This window comes from Portunus trituberculatus, chromosome 14, assembly GCF_017591435.1.
Source record: "Portunus trituberculatus isolate SZX2019 chromosome 14, ASM1759143v1, whole genome shotgun sequence".
Lineage (NCBI taxonomy): Eukaryota > Metazoa > Arthropoda > Malacostraca > Decapoda > Portunidae > Portunus > Portunus trituberculatus.
Genome location: NC_059268.1, coordinates 1640402 through 1656537, shown reverse-complemented (window position 1 = coordinate 1656537; position 16136 = coordinate 1640402). Strand labels below are relative to the sequence as shown.

The following is a 16136-nucleotide window of genomic DNA, read 5'->3' as shown; positions in this document are numbered from 1 at the left end:
CACTGGCCCAGGTTCAGAAACGCCGCCTCCTCTCGCTGTGACAATTTTCCATGGCTACAGGACAACTAGCGGGGTTTTCAAGACTTTCTCCTTTTAATAAACTAGAAATTTAACAATCTATCACCAGAACCATAAAAAAACATCCTTAAAAACGCTTATTCTCTTACCACGACAAATTCACAAGGCCACAAAGACAACTAGCCGGGTTTTCAAGACAGTTCTTCCTTGTAATAAACTAGAAATCACTAATGACACTGTGGCACCATTAATTCACTACCCTTCACTACCCACTCACCCCCACACGTCACGTCAACCCTTCAGTTCAGTGCATTATTATACAGCTTTCTAGTCAATTATCAGCCCCATTACCGTCCCATCACTGTCCCATCACGTTCCTTGCTTCCACTCTATTAATAGACTCACCTGTTCATTGAGCAGGTGGAGCTGGTGGAGGTGGAGCGGTGAGCGTGTTCGTAGGTCTCGTGTCTGGTGATAAAGTGGTCGCCTGTCACTGGCGGTGGTGGTGGTGGTGGTGGGCAGTTTTGCCAAATGTAAATATTCTACGTCACCAGCTCCACCTTGAAAAGTCGCTAAAAGGTCGCTAAATCATTGTTGTACATGCTACAAATGTTCCTAGACGAAGTAAGTGGCTTGACTTACACATAGGCTAATCAGTACAGGACCCCCTTGACTCTATATAACACGTAGTATGTAACGTTTATCCCTCTCAGTGACGCAGAACAAACCCATCTGGGGGCATCGATCGCCGCCTCTCCCCCTCCCCCCCGCTGTCCCCCACCCTCTCATTACTCGCCTTTTAAATCTGATTGATGATTGATTGATAAGTTTATTGTTGTGGCAGTGTATACACCAAGGGAGGAGGTCAGGTCATGCCGGTCACCCCCTAAACAGACAGGATTGAAGCGTCATTAGTCAGGAGGAGGTGGAGCTGAGCCACGTTTAGCCGACACACACACACACACACACACACACACACACACACACACGTCTGGCACCAGTGTCCTTTACATGTGTAGACAGAACTATCAAGCTTTTAATTGTCCTCTGTTTATTCATTTATTGATGTTTGCCTGACTTTTCAAAATTGCTATACAACAATTATTTTCAAACTACAGGTGACCTCTTGTGTGAGTCAACGCCCTTGTCGCCAAATTTGTCGCTAAATATTTGGTGAAGCAGCTAAATTTGCGACATGTCTCACACAGCGCTGATGAATCCAATCACCCAATAGTCACCACAGTGAATATGGAAACGCGTCACGGTACTCAAGCAAGGGCTACGATTACACTACTTTATTGACATTAAAAGCCTCTATGGAGGTGACAACATTAATGGCCACACTTTCCTGTGTGTGTGTGTGTGTGTGTGTGTGTGTGTGTGTGTGTGTGTGTGTGTGTGTGTGCCCTCATTCGTGTGCGTGTGTGTGTGTGTGTGTGTGTTACTCAACCATGCCCTAATTCGTGCTCTTGTAATATAATGATAAAAATCTACTAATAATAATACGGTTTATTAGTAATAGAGTAGATAGATAGATAGATAGATATTTATTAACCACAGCTAGGAATCGATTTTACATTAAAAAACAATAATATCACATTAAAGTGAAAACGATATTACTTAAACAAATATAAATGTAATAAAACACAACTGTAGTCCACAAACTACAAAATTCCTAATTAAATAAATCTAACCAGACTTCCCAAAATCTTATACATATAACTTCAGAATATCATGAATGATCTTACATACTATTTCATCTGAATAAGTACCCGAAAACAAATCTTCCATGCAATCAAAATGATAAGTGTCACGTATTTGTAGTGACTTAGGACAGTCCTGTATGACATGCCACTCGGTTTGTACACACACTCACTTTCTTTCCTCTACAGGGATACGCCCGCGGCCTCTTCTGTTCCACCTCCTGTCTCTATTCCAAGGTTGTGACCGCTAACTCTAGAACGCGTGAAAGACAATCTGTGAAATTCATTAATGTTATGTCTCACTCTGTACACTGGATGAACTGACAAACTTGGGTTCATATACTTATAAACTTCACATCTAGATGAGTTTGAGAGCAAAATTTGATTGTTAACATCTCCCATGATGGCATTACTATCCCTGATGGCGCTTGTAAGAACTCGTTTGCAAGTCTTCCGGTTGGCGTATTACATATCCGAATATTATTTAGTGCAAAAACAAGGGGATCATCTTCAAAATTGTGTCTTTCTTCTTACACTTTGGAAAAAACTTATGCTGTCTCAATTTCAGTAACTCAGGAAGCGGCAAGTACCCTGACTCAACGTAACACACTAGATTGGCTGTTGTTCTCACCCCAACAGTTGTTGTAATGACCAATTGTACAATTTAATTACAGGTTTAAAGTCCGCCCCACCCATGACTCACAACCATACAAGAGTGAGGAGATCAACGCTGCATCAAAACCCGCCGCTTCACAACAAAAGGGATATCATTGTTCTTTTGAGATAGGATACAAACTTTAACACATGACACATTTTTCCCTTTGCATGAGCCTTAACTGCTGACGACACCGAGCCGTCGCTGGTGAAGGGTGAACCGAAGTACAAGTAGCTAGAGCAGTGATCTATGACAAGTCCATTCACCACCAGTGGCTCGGCATCACCAGCTCTGCCGTGAATTACATCAAATTTAGTTTTGCTCTGGTTAATTTTCATACCATATTCGTTACAAAATTCCTGTACAATTGCAATTTTTTGTAACATAGCTTCTCTAGATGTAGATAACAGTATAGTATCGTCCATTAGTACTAATATATGAAACCACTGGAGAAAACCATCTGACTGACAGCGTTCCTTTATCATCTTAATCAAATCATTGACAAACAGAATGAAAAGTAAACATGACGTAGGCGATCCTTGTCTCACCCCAAGCGTTATTGTCCTGACCGCCTCACCAATCACACTCTCTGTTACCCGGTACATTGCTAACAAAGCCGCTAGCATCACCCGCCCACATCCAAGCCTTTTCATTACTTTAAATAAAACATCTCTTGGTACTAAATCATAGGCTTTAGAAAAGTCAATGAATGTTACAAAGTTAATTTTTTTCCTGCGAGCCATATCCGTTAACAGGCGAAGGGTCACAATGTGTTCTAAACAATCTCGCTTCCTCTGTGCTCCAGCTTGTTCTCGGTGATTTGATTTGATTTGATTTGATTTATTTATTTATTTGCCAAATATAACAGAAGTCTTCAAATGTACATTCATTAATACATTTTTTGTGGCTTTAGTCCGCTGAGCACCAGCTTCCTTAGCGGACAGAAAATATCATTCACATACGAACTGAAGTTAGAGCGGCAATACATTGGCTAATGACAATAATACTGCTACTTAATATCTTAATAATTTCCCTAATTTGTACATAGGACATAACTTTGAATATGATTTATTTAAGATTACGTTACAACGTGATATCTATTGTTAAACATAATATACACAACAAACATCAATTTTCTAAGTTATGTAAGTAGCTTTTAACCTTATTTTTAAATACATTGATATTGTTAATGGATTTTAAATCAGTTGGCAATTCATTCCAACATTGTGGTCCAAAACAGTGTATAGAATATTTGTATAATGTTGTATGTGGTTGTGGAGAAACTAAATTTATGTTGTTACCTCTTGTACCTTGAGCATGGTGAAAAACAGTAAATATATTAGAATTCAAATCCCTCTTCTGTATATCATTAAATATATTAAGTAACAAAAAATACTTCTTAACTAAATCAAATTTAAGCAACCCTAACTCAGAAAATAATAAATCAGTTGAATCATATATCCCTTTATAACACATTGCTCTAATAATCTTCTTTTGAGATATAAAACATCTTTGATGATTGTTGGCCAGGAACATCCCCAAATTGCAACACAATAGGTGATATAAGGATAACAAAGGGAATAGTAAATACATCGCAGTGTTTCAGTAGTTAAATTTCGTCTAGTTTTATATATAATTCCACATGATTTTGATAAATTTATGCAAACAGACTGTATATGCTTTTTCCAGCTTAGATTTTCATCAATGATGACACCTAAAAATTTGTATGAGAAACCCTTTCTATTTCTCTCCCTCGCAAAAACATTGGTTCAAAATTACTAGAAACAGAACGACTCTGAAACAATATAAACTTAGTTTTCTTTATGTTAATAGTTACGTCATTTGCCAATACAAGGTTATTTCTGTAAGTTCTATGCCTCTGACCATATGTTAAAGGCCATTTCGATGCTAACTTCTCTAGTCTGCGCTTATCTCTTATGCTATTTCGTAATGCAATGATGATGTGAGGACTTTTTCCTTGCTTACTATTTACCTTAATTTTACGTTTTGGAAAACACTTCTGAAAATTATCACTATAAATGTTGTCAAATTCATCAAAAGCCTGTGTTGGGTCATTTAATTCAAGTATATGCAACCAGTTAATATCTTCGACTTGCCTCTTAAACGTGTTCATGTTTTCCTCAGAGAATATTCTTTTATTTATATATTGAGACTTTTGTACGCTGTTTTTACTAAAGCAGTAAAACACTGGAAAATGGTCTGAAATATCAGTGTATATAATATAATTATCTATATTGTTCAAGGAGTTAGTGGTCCAGATATTATCTATTAAAGTAGCAGAGGTGTCCGTCACACGAGTAGGTTTAGTGGTTGAAGGGATGCATGCATGAGAATACATCAAATTCATGAAATCTATGACCCCTGGGTCCTCCGGTTTAAGCAAATCAACATTCCAATCACCCAAAAAAATATACATTAGTATAATTTCTATCTTCAATGAAGTCTAGGATCATATTTATGCTATTAATGAAGTGAGGTATACTACTCTTAGGTGGCCTGTAAACAGAAGCAAGAAAAATACTACTGTGGCCATCAAAAAGTTCAACACAAACACATTCAATATGTGGTTCCATCATACAACACTCAGATAAAATACTAGAATTATAGATATCAGAGACATACATACAAACACCACCACCCTGCCTATCCCTATTCATTGTATATAAATTGTATCCTATTATATTATACAGTATTGAAATATTGTCATCTAGTCTTGTTGCTGAAAAGCCTAAAACATCAAATTTAAAATTTACATCACACAATAATTCATCATTGAATATTTGAAAATTGTTTGGGATGCTCCTAATGTTGGTACTTATGACAGTGAAAACATTAGCATTTTCTATATTATTAATGTCATCTATGTTTCGGAAGTTCGTTGCAGGTTGCAATCGTGCTATTCTAAGTGAAGACTTATTCTTACTGCAGGTAATATATTATACGGCATTGTATTTTCTAATTTTAATTCATCTAAGATTAATTACACCACTTCTCAAGGATTGCTCATAATGTCACACAAATTCAATCAATGCCCTTAAAAATGTTAAGCTCATCTCCGTAAATCCTTATCTCCGTAAATCCTTCATCAATGTTAATCACATACAATAAAACCACAAACATTAGGTGCCAATTTCACAGCTGATGCATCTCAATATCAACTCAATGCTTGACTTCTATAAATGCCCATATAATGTATACACCACAATATATCATATGTAATTATCTCCTCAATATGATATATCTTAATGCATCAACTGTGGGAATTGCACTACACATACATAAAATCTTAATATAACATCCTAATAAATACACATCCTATATTTGTTTCCTCCTTTCACTTAAATGACATACACATTGTCTTAGACTGCATTAACAACTATAGAGCTTTACTCACTAATACAAGAAAGAGTCTGTCCATGACTCAAATGTTTCTTCTCCTCCTCTCGGCCACTGCCTTCTGCTTTCTCCTCTCGTTTCTGCCAAGATTCTAAAGATCTTCTTGCTGGTTTCTGCTTATTTTAAATACTCAAGGTTTCGTACCTTTTCTCCACGCCCATTTTACCATCTACCATTCAGAGATCAGACATGTGGAGGTCCACGTGTGACAATGTAAGGACGAGAACACATACGAAGGTAATGTAGAAACAACCTTAAACGTAGTATACACAACATTGCCTTACTGGTGTTTCATAGGCTCAACTTTTCCCTAGTCTCATAGCACGTTCACCATTGGTCTAAACGTGAAATACTGCTTGTTCATTGGCCATTTAAAACCACCAATCCTGTTTAACTACACGTGGGGAAACACGTGTTGACTATACTACTCTCCAACATCGTAACCAGAGTATTTTGTTTTGGGTGTTTGTTTGGGTCTGCGTACCATCTGATGCCTGGCTTCCCTCTCTCTTGTTAATGTTTGCCTCCCACTCTCGTGTTCGCAGCAGGGTCCCTTTACAATTCTCCCGTAGACGTAATTATTTACATCCTTGTGCCACTGCTGCATCACGCTATGTCCCACCAGGCTGTGGCATGCCAGGTTATGACATACCCCCATCCTTAGTAGCGCGTCCCGGCGCGAACTGCTAGTGGTGAGGGCATGCGTGATAAGCGGTGTCCCCTGTTTTGAGCTGGCGTTGTGTGCTGACAGTCACCTGGGCTGGCGCAGCCTGTGCCAAGCCAAGGAGTGCACAGGGTCCGTAGATGCGGTAGGCCACCAGGCCGGCCGCGATGACCCCAATAGGCAACAGGATCCAGAGCCAGTCCTTCCAGTTGTGCCAGTCGAGTGCCGTAGGAGGGGACTGTTTCGCCAGCGGCTGCATATGTGCAATATATTTTGGGACAGACCAGGGCTCAAGACCAAAACTGTCGGGAATGCTGATATTAGTGGTATTCACAATAACAGAATGTTCCCAGGATGAGAAGGCAATGGAAGTAGTAAGGGGATAAGGTTGAATAACCATAGGAGCTTCAACAATATAATGAGAGGAAGCAGGGAGAGAAAATGTATCACTATGTATAGAACAACCCTGACTCACTTTCAGAAGGCCAGTACCATTAATAATGTGTCTAGTAGTAGGAATGGAGGAGTTTTTACAATTCACAGTAATATCTAGTGGTTTGCTTGTGGCATAATTCCACCCAGATGGCTGATCAACAAAAATAGGCTTGAAAGACTTCACAATCAGCGTGTTACATATATCAGAGACAGAAGGCTTGTGCAGAAAAATAGCAACCTCACAACAATCAGTGTTAGTGGAATTGGTTGGGAGGACATATCAATATATCATCAGACATCCTACAATCATCAAATGTCTGTCTGTCTGTCTGTATTTCCCCATATTTACGCAGTGACTATTGGATATGAGCATCCACACACATCCAGATTGTAACTACTCTACAGGGTTTGGTGCCTTCAATGGGACCTTTTTTCTGGCCTTATTGGTGCTCATGGTCAAAGTTTCTCTTACATGAAAAAGTCAACCGGCTCTGACGTCTTTCCTACGTGTATTATTATATATATTCTTCTAGAAGTGGTAAAAATCCTTTGGTTTCCTCTCCCTATTAACTTTTTATCCCTTACCTGGCACCCTCATAACAATAAAGAAAAAAAGCTTAAGAAAAAATGAAATAATACTAAATGAATGAATGAAAATATCTAATGGGGAGAGAGAGAGAGAGAGAGAGAGAGAGAGAGAGAGAGAGAGAGAGAGAGAGAGAGAGAGAGAGAGAGAGAGACACACGATCTACATCAAGAAAGAACACCCAAGTCATGTCGGCCACGGCAGTGAGTCTTGGCTAAATGCTGCTTTGAGGCCTGTAACTGAACTGTACAACTTGTGTATTAAACAACTGCTTGGGGTAAGAACATCAACTTGTAATGACACGTGCTATGTGGAATTGGGTTACTCTCCACTAAAGGACCTCGTGCTAGGCTGACAAAGAATGTTCTTTAAAATGATGACGGGAAGACTTAAGCGTGACACATCTTCCTCAAATTCATCCAGGAGAGCAACACATAAACAAATTAATCCTAGTTTATCAGTTCATGACATTTACTCATGCAGGAAAGGAATCACAGAACACCTAAGGTTTTTTTTCACTGGATTTCGTCTCTCAGCACACTGGTTAGCAGTTGGGGTGGGAAGGTGGAATAGGGGGGGTGGTGTGGCCGCCTGCCTCTAGAGGAGCGGCGGTGTCCCTGCGAACAGGTGCTGACACAGGTTTATGCAATCCAGCAGTGTCCCCTCTCGCAACACATTCGAGACACACATACATTCACTACAATGCAAGAAATGTGCAGTGGCTCTTTCACGATACAAGTTCATGTATTATTACAAGCTCTATCTTGAACTTATACACTCATAGTCAGTTATAATTTGGCGTGTTTTGGTAATTAGTTTTGATACATTGGTTGTCATTGGTGTCATGTTATTTTTTCCATGTAATAAATATGAATTCTATGGCACTGAATTATGTTGGACCCATAGACCAATATTGTTAAATGACTTTCTCTGTAGTGTGTACATGATATTGTGGCCAATAAAACCGTGAACTATGAACTACGTGTATGTGCGCTAACAAAGTATTAGACACAAGAAACATGTCAAATAGTTATCCCTTTTTGGGGGACTAACTCTCTCGGACATGCAAGGCGACTGGCATTTCCGGTGAAATTTTTTTTTTCTTTTTTTTCTCTTTGTGATGCCCTTGGTTAACTTCTAGTGCCAAACAAGCTCTAATGGAAGTTACTGAGGGTTTCAAAGGAGTGTTAGTGATGCTAGTAATGCTAGTAATGATTTGGCAGCTCTAGTGAAAGTTACGGGGATTTTCAAGCGTGTTTTTATACCCAGTGATAGTGAAACTGACTGTTCTCAAATTGTTTGTCATGATTTTTTAGTGACTAATATTATTCCAGCCACGTCACTAATAACTCTTTTTTCAGCCATGTCACTAGTCAACACTGAAATCCTTTGTTTGTTTATGTCTTTCCTTTCCTCCGTCACTGTTCTGTCTACACAGTAACTAATGCAAGAGTTAATTGGTATGTTCACTCTTTTAGCCACTTCAAGCAACTAATGCAAGAGTTAACTGGTATATTCACTCTTTTAGCCACTTCAGTAATATGTAAACGCACAAACTCTCTATGCTTTTTGTTACCTATATTTTGCCATCTGCCATCACTATTCGGCTCACTTCGCTACTGCAAGAGTTAACAAGTGGAGGGGGCGACGGTGCTCCGTAATCCCAGCACTCTGAATAACGCAGCAAGTGTTGTGTGGCAGACAGCGGCGTTTGGTTTGTTTTATTTTGTCACTGTCAGACACGGCACGATCTAAACACGAGGCAGAAATCGGCGCTACAACTCATAAGAAAAGAGGAAAAAAAGAAAAGGAACTCTGGAACTCCGTGTGACCATGCAGGGAGTGTGTCGATATTGGCTTGGCAGAACATTGCAGCTTGACACTTTCCCTGTGATTTGGTTAGGTTTTTCTTCATTACCTACTAACCAGTGTGAGGTCCTTGCTCCTCCACTTATCTCTGAGCCTTATACTGGAGAATAATTGTTGGATCTATTACTCTAACACTTCCTCACCGCACCTTCACTATATTCAAAGATGTCTACTTGAAGTGACACAGGTTTTAAGGATGTTTCTGTAATTCTAGTGACAAGTTGTCACTTTTTCTGCATTATGAACAGAAGGAATGCTACTTAGGGCTCAGCCAATTGTCTCTGTAGTCTTTGAAAAATGGTCACGGTGAGGGAGGGAAATATTTTTGAATAAGGCGCTAAAAGAGACAGGCAATGCTGTCCAGAAAATGCTCGAGTGACTGTGCCATTAATTAACATTCCTTCTACTGATAAACTCCGGAGCTCTCTCTCTCCTGTCTGTCTGTCTCTGTCTACAGCCTGTCTGGCTGCCTGCCTGTCTGAATGCCTGTCCGTTTGTCTGTCTCTCTCTCTGTCTGTCTGTCTCTGTCTGCAGTCTGCCTGACTGCCTCCCTTCCTACCTGCCTGCATGTCTGTCTGTCTATCTGTCTGTCTTTCTCTATCTACAGCTTACCTGCCTACTTCCCTGCCTGTCTGTCTGTCTGTCTGTCTGTCTGTCTCTGTCTACAGCCTTCCTGCCTGTCTGTCTGTTTGTCTGCCTTTCTCTGTCTACAGCCTGCCTGCCTGCCTGCCTACCTGTTTGCCTGCCTGCCTCCCTGCCTGCCTGCCTGTCTGTCTGTCTGTCTGTCTGTCTGTCAGTCTGTCTATCTTTGTCTACAGCCAGCCAGCCAGCCAGCCTGCCTGCCTCCCTGTCTGTCTGTCTGTCTGTCTGCCTGTCTGTCTGTCTGTCTATCTGTTGTTACGACCTTCAAGCAGCCTGACCCAGTGCCCTCAAGGAGCTGTGGGCACCAGTCACTGATTAGATTAATCACTCTTATTAAATACAAAAATTAAGATAAGTAGTCAGGAGTGACTTGGCTTCAATGCAACGGTTCTTAACGCAAAAGGCTGTTCAAGGGTGTAACAGAATCGAAAAACTAATAATAAGGAAAGGTTAAGAGAAATAATTTAAATCCTTAACTAATTTATTAACAAAAATAAGCAAAGTTAACTTAACAACAAACAAAATTAAACTTAAGGCCCGTGGATAGTTAAAAGTATAGTAATCACATCCAAATAGAGAAAATAATAGCACTCACAAAAATATAGAATCACAAAATATAATAAATCAGGTAAATAAGTTTAACCTAACTGCTCAATACTGAAATAAGTCACCCGTGGGGGTGTCAACACACCTGCAGCTCAACACCACATACACAACAAAAGAAATAACTCATTAGCAACAAGAAATATAATAAATAAGATACTTAAAGGTGAAAAAAGGTGTAATATGAGACCACAAAAATAAATAAATAAGTACCACACTTACTAGAAGTAATAAGTAAATAAATTCACAACACACTTGCCCTCCCCTCTGGCTGGTACACACAATAATGAGTAAATCACCACAAATAATATGATTGTTAGGTAATACAACCACAATAAACACCCAAAATCTCTCTTGGCTTACCCGCTCACAAAATGGACGACAGCGTCTCCTGCGCTGGACAAAGAGAAATCACCAAATATACCAGATAACACCCAAAACACCCAAATTATTCACACGTCACAAAACACAGTGACTTAAATAAGTGCCAAGGAGAACCAGAATCCCTACGATCATAGAAATAAGGAGTAAGATACTCTGCCAGAGATATGAGGGAGCGGAGTGGCGGTCACAGGTCCAAGCCTTCAAGCACTCCAGTGTGGTCTGAGATTGTGGCGTCGGTTCACAAGCCTTTCTCCGAGGGGAAAACATTACATCACATGATGTCATCTGAGCACCCATTGGCTAGCACTCTCTAAACCTGCCAGAGGGCGTGATCAGAACACCATCTCATTGGTCCCGGCACCATCGCCTTCCTCTCACAAAGACAATAGCAAACATGACGTCACGACACTCTAAAATATCCGACAGGCACCCGCTTACACTAGAAGCATAGAAGTACATTATTACAATAAATGTATACGAATCACGAAACACTAATGTAACATACAATAAAATAATAAATGGGTAAATATTACATACATAAAAAAGGCCGTCCTGAATTCATTACAAAAATATACACGACGAAGATATTACTGTCAGGGCGCCATCACAACTTAAGCTAAAACACAATACAATATATTAAATATCTGACGGTCGTAACACTGTCTGTCTGTCTGTCTGTCTGTCTGTCTGCCTGCCTGCCTACCTCCCTGCCTGCCTGTCTGTCTGTCTGTCTCCCTGTCTGCCTGTCTGTCTTTCTGTCTGTCTGTCTGCTTGCCTACCTACTTACCTCCCTGCCTGCCTACCTGCCTACCTCCCTGTCTGTCTGTCTGTCCTGTCTGTCTGTCTGTCCGTCTGCTTGCTTACCTACCTGTCTCCCTGCCTGCCTGTCTGTTTGTCTGCCTGTCTACCTGCCTACCTCCCTGACTGTCTGTCTGTCTGTCTGTGTTTGCCTACCTCCCTACCTGCATGTCGGTCTGTCTGTCTGTCTGTCTGTCTGCCTGCCTACCTGCCTACTTACCTGCCTCCCTGCCTGCATGTCTGACTATCTGTCTGTCTGCCTGTCTGCCTGCCTGTTTGTCTGTCTGTCTGTCTGTCTGCCTGCCTGCCTACCTGCCTACCTCCCTGCCTGCCTGTCTGTCTGTCTGTCTGTCTGTCTGTCTGTCTGTCTGTCTGCCTGCCTACGTGCCTACCTACCTGTCTCCCTGCCTGCCTGTTTGTCTGTCTTCCTGCCTGCCTACCAGCCTACCTCCCTGCCTGCCTGTCTGTCTGTCTGTCTGTCTGCCTGCCTACGTGCCTACCTACCTGTCTCCATGCCTGCCTGTCTGCCTGTTTACCTGCCTACCTACCTGTCTCCCTGACTGCCTGTCTGTCTGTCTGTCTGTCTGTCTCTCTGCCTACCTACCTGCCTACCTCCCTGTCTGCCTGCCTGTCTGTCTGTCTGTCTGCCTGCCTACCTGCCTACCTGCCTACCTGCCTGCCTGCCTGTCTGTCTGTCTGTCTGCCTGCCTGCCTGCCTGCCTACCTACCTCCTCCCTCCTGCCTGCCTGTCTGTCTGTCTGCCTGCCTGCTGCCTGCCTGCCTACCTGCCTACCCTGCCTGCCTGCCTGTCTGTCTGTCTGTCCTGCCTACCTGCCTACCTACCTGTCTCCTGACTGCCTGTCTGCCTGCCTGCCTGTCTGTCTGTCTGTCTGTCTGTCTGCCTGCTGCCTGCCTACCTGCCTACCTCCCTGCCTGCCTGTCTGTCTGTCTGTCTGTCTGCCTGCCTGCCTGCCTGCCTGCCTGCCTGTCCTGCCTGTCTGCCTGCCTCCCTGCCTGCCTCCTCCCTGCCTGCCTGTCTGTCTGTCTGTCTGTCTGCCTGTCTGTCTGTCTGCTCTGCCTGCCTGCCTGCCTGGGTGTCTGTCTGTCTGTCTGTCTTTCTGCCTGCCTGCATGTCTGCCTGCCTGCTTATCTGTCTATCTGTCTGTCTGTCTGTCTGTCTGCATACCTGTTTGCCTGCTTGTCTGCCTGCATGCCTCCCTGCCTGCCTGTCTGTCTGTCTGTCTGTCTGTCTGCATACCTGCCTGCCTGCTTGTCTGCCTGTCTGCATCCCTGCCTGCCTGTCTGTCTGTCTGTCTGTCTGTCTGTCTGTCTACATGCCTACTTGCCTGCCTGTCTGTCTATCTGTCTACATGTCTGCCTGCCTGCCTGTCTGTCTCTCTGTCTGTCTGTGTGGTATCCTTAGTCACAGAAAAGAAAAGATTAAGAAAGATAAAACGCTAAATGAACAAATGAAAATTGTAATGAAAAGAGAGAGAGAGAGAGAGAGAGAGAGAGAGAGAGAGAGAGAGAGAGAGAGAGAGAGAGAGAGAGAGAGAGAGAGAGAGAGAGAGAGAGAGAGTGTGTGTGTGTGTTGGCAGGAGCAGCTTGCACGGTTCCCAGCAGGGAGTGAAGGGAAGGCGGGCGGCTGGAGCGTGAAGTGCCACTCTCAGAAGAAGAGGGAAGGAAATAAGAAGAAAAGTGGCATTTGTAGTGATGAAATACTGTTACTCTTTTTCTAGCCTTTCCAGACGTTACAAATCTATCATTTTCCTGCCTTGTTTCACTCATTTCAGGCGTCAATTCTACCCTTTTCTACCTTAACCCTTTCATTACTGGAACGCATTTTTATCATGACATTTTGTTCAGCCCTCATGAGGCGTCTGTAAAGGAGCAGCAGTGATCCGAGCGGCACTCAAGGGGTTTTCAAGCGGCAGTCAACACCACCCGCGCTCCAGCCCCGCTAATACCTGGGGCGTTTTTCCGTCAATGTAGAACCTCGGGGCTAAATGAACCAAACTCCCTTGTCTCGCGGAGATGCCAACGACCGCACCGTGTTCACTATATGCCGCTTCTCTCCACATCACTGAGGTTAAGCAACGATGGCTCTGGTTACTATATATGTGTGTGTGTGTGTGTGTGTGTGTGTGTGTGTGTGTGTGTGTGTGTGTGTGTGTGTGTGTGTGTGTGTGTGTGTGTGTGTGTGTGTGTGTGTGTGTGTGTGTGTGTGTGTGTGTGTGTGTGTGTGTGTGTGTGTGTGTGTGTGTGTGTGTGTGTGTGTGTGTGTGTGTGTGTGTGTGTGTGTGTGTGTGTGTGTGTGTGTGTGTGTGTGTGTGTGTGTGTGTGTGTGTGTGTGTGTGTGTGTGTGTGTGTGTGTGTGTGTGTGTGTGTGTGTGTGTGTGTGTGTGTGTGTGTGTGTGTGTGTGTGTGTGTGTGTGTGTGTGTGTGTGTGTGTGTGTGTGTGTGTGTGTGTGTGTGTGTGTGTGTGTGTGTGTGTGTGTGTGTGTGTGTGTGTGTGTGTGTGTGTGTGTGTGTGTGTGTGTGTGTGTGTGTGTGTGTGTGTGTGTGTTGTGTGTGTGTGTGTGTGTGTGTGTGTGTGTGTGTGTGTGTGTGTGTGCGGGCTGTCACCCAACATGCAGCAGTCCTTGCCTTGGTTTCTAGGTCACAAAATAAGAGTGACAAACACAGCTGAGAGTAACAATGAGTTGTTATGTAATAGTGTTACGCTGGTGTCGGTGTTCGTTCAGCGGGAAAGGTCTGCACCAAAACTACCTCAGTAGCCACGTGTACAGATTCTCCAGCTGGACATTGTGGTGAGCAGGTGCGTGGTGGTGGCTTACTTTAGGTTAGGGTTAAGTTAGGTTAGGTGAGTTCAAATCAGGTTACTTCAGGTTAGTTTGTACTTAGGTTAGGTTAGTTCAGGTTAGGTTAGGTTAGAAGACAGTGCAAGTGTCTGGTGGTAACGTAGGTGTGTGGTAGTAGAGCAGATGTGTAGAGGTAAGTGTGTAGTGGTAAATGTGTGGTGCTACAAGTAGGTGTGTAGTAGTAGAGCAGATGTGTAGAGATAGGTGTGTAGTGATAAATGTGTGTTGCTACAAGTAGGTGTGTAGTAGTAGAGCAGATGTGTAGACGTAGGTGTTTAGTGGTAGAAGTAGCTGTGTGACGGGAGGTGTGTGGTAGTAGAGCAGATGTGTAGAGGTAGGTGTGTAGTGGTAGAAGTAGGTGTGTGACTGGAGGTGTGTGGTAGTAGACGTAAATATCCTTCCTTCCTACTTCCTTAGTCATTCCCTTATCATCAGCTTACTTCATTTCATTTTATGTTATTCTTATTATAATATATATATATATATATATATATATATATATATATATATATATATATATATATATATATATATATATATATATATATATATATATATATATATATATATATATATATATATATATATACCATATTTCGGACCTTTTGTAGTTATAGTTGTTGTCATTATTATGGTAATTTATATATATTTTTCCTCCATTCATGTATTTTTCATTTTTTCCTTTTCCTCTGCCTTTCCATTTATATCTTTGTTTTTCCTTCTAGCTTTACTTTTTCATTTGCTTTTTTTTCTTTTATATATTTTTCTTCTTTCTTTTTCTCCTCTTCTCTCCCTTTCTTTGGTTCTCCTTTTCCTCCTCCTCTTGGTCACACTCTCTCCTCCAGTCACAGCGGCCATTCAATTAACGAGACACCTTCCTCTCGTTCGTCCTCCTCGCGCGATACACAACCTTCAAAGTCCACTGCGGGGTCGGCAACTTTAAAATCTGAGAACTCTTGGGACTTGACGGGATCACTTTTACTTACATAAAACATAAGAAAAGAGGGATGCTGCAAGAGACCACCAGGCCTACACGCGGCACTCCCTGTATGATTAAAGCTCCCTCTTGACTCACCCCTGACTATATGACCACTGAGTCCGTTCCACTCATCAAAACTCTGTTTGAAAACCAGTTTCTTCCCATTTCCCTCCTAAACCTGAATTTTTCAAGCTTAAACCCATTATTTTTGGTTTTGTCCCCACAACTGATTTTCGTTCATATCCCCTTTGTTAAAACCCTTATACCACTTAAATACTTCTATCAGGTCTCCTCTTAACCTACGTCTCTCTGAGGAATGCAGATTGGGTTTGTTCAGTCTCGCTTCATAGGGAATATCCCTCACCCCCTGTATCTTTTACATATCCTCCTTTGCACTGACTCCAACAGACCTATATCCTTCCTATAATGCGGGGACCAGAATTGTACTGCATAGTCCAGATGTGGCCTGACCAGCATTTTTGTTTTCCCCTTTCGTGTTTTGTGCAGGTGTTTTTGTGGGCT

The 16136-nt window shown here is 42.1% G+C and overlaps 1 protein-coding gene across 2 annotated transcripts in view; it reads right to left on the bottom strand.

The window, feature by feature from the left end:
• Window positions 1–16136, bottom strand: part of LOC123503498 (serine proteinase stubble-like) — a 156486-nt gene that overhangs the window by 13550 nt on the left and 126800 nt on the right. The window contains exon 1 of one of the 2 annotated variants that reach the window (XM_045253327.1): window positions 424–483. The exons of the other annotated variant lie outside the window; for it this stretch is intronic. The gene's annotated coding sequence lies outside the window, so the exon portion shown is untranslated. Of the gene's footprint in view, window positions 1–423; window positions 484–16136 lie in introns of those variants that run through there. 2 annotated transcript variants of the gene reach the window in all.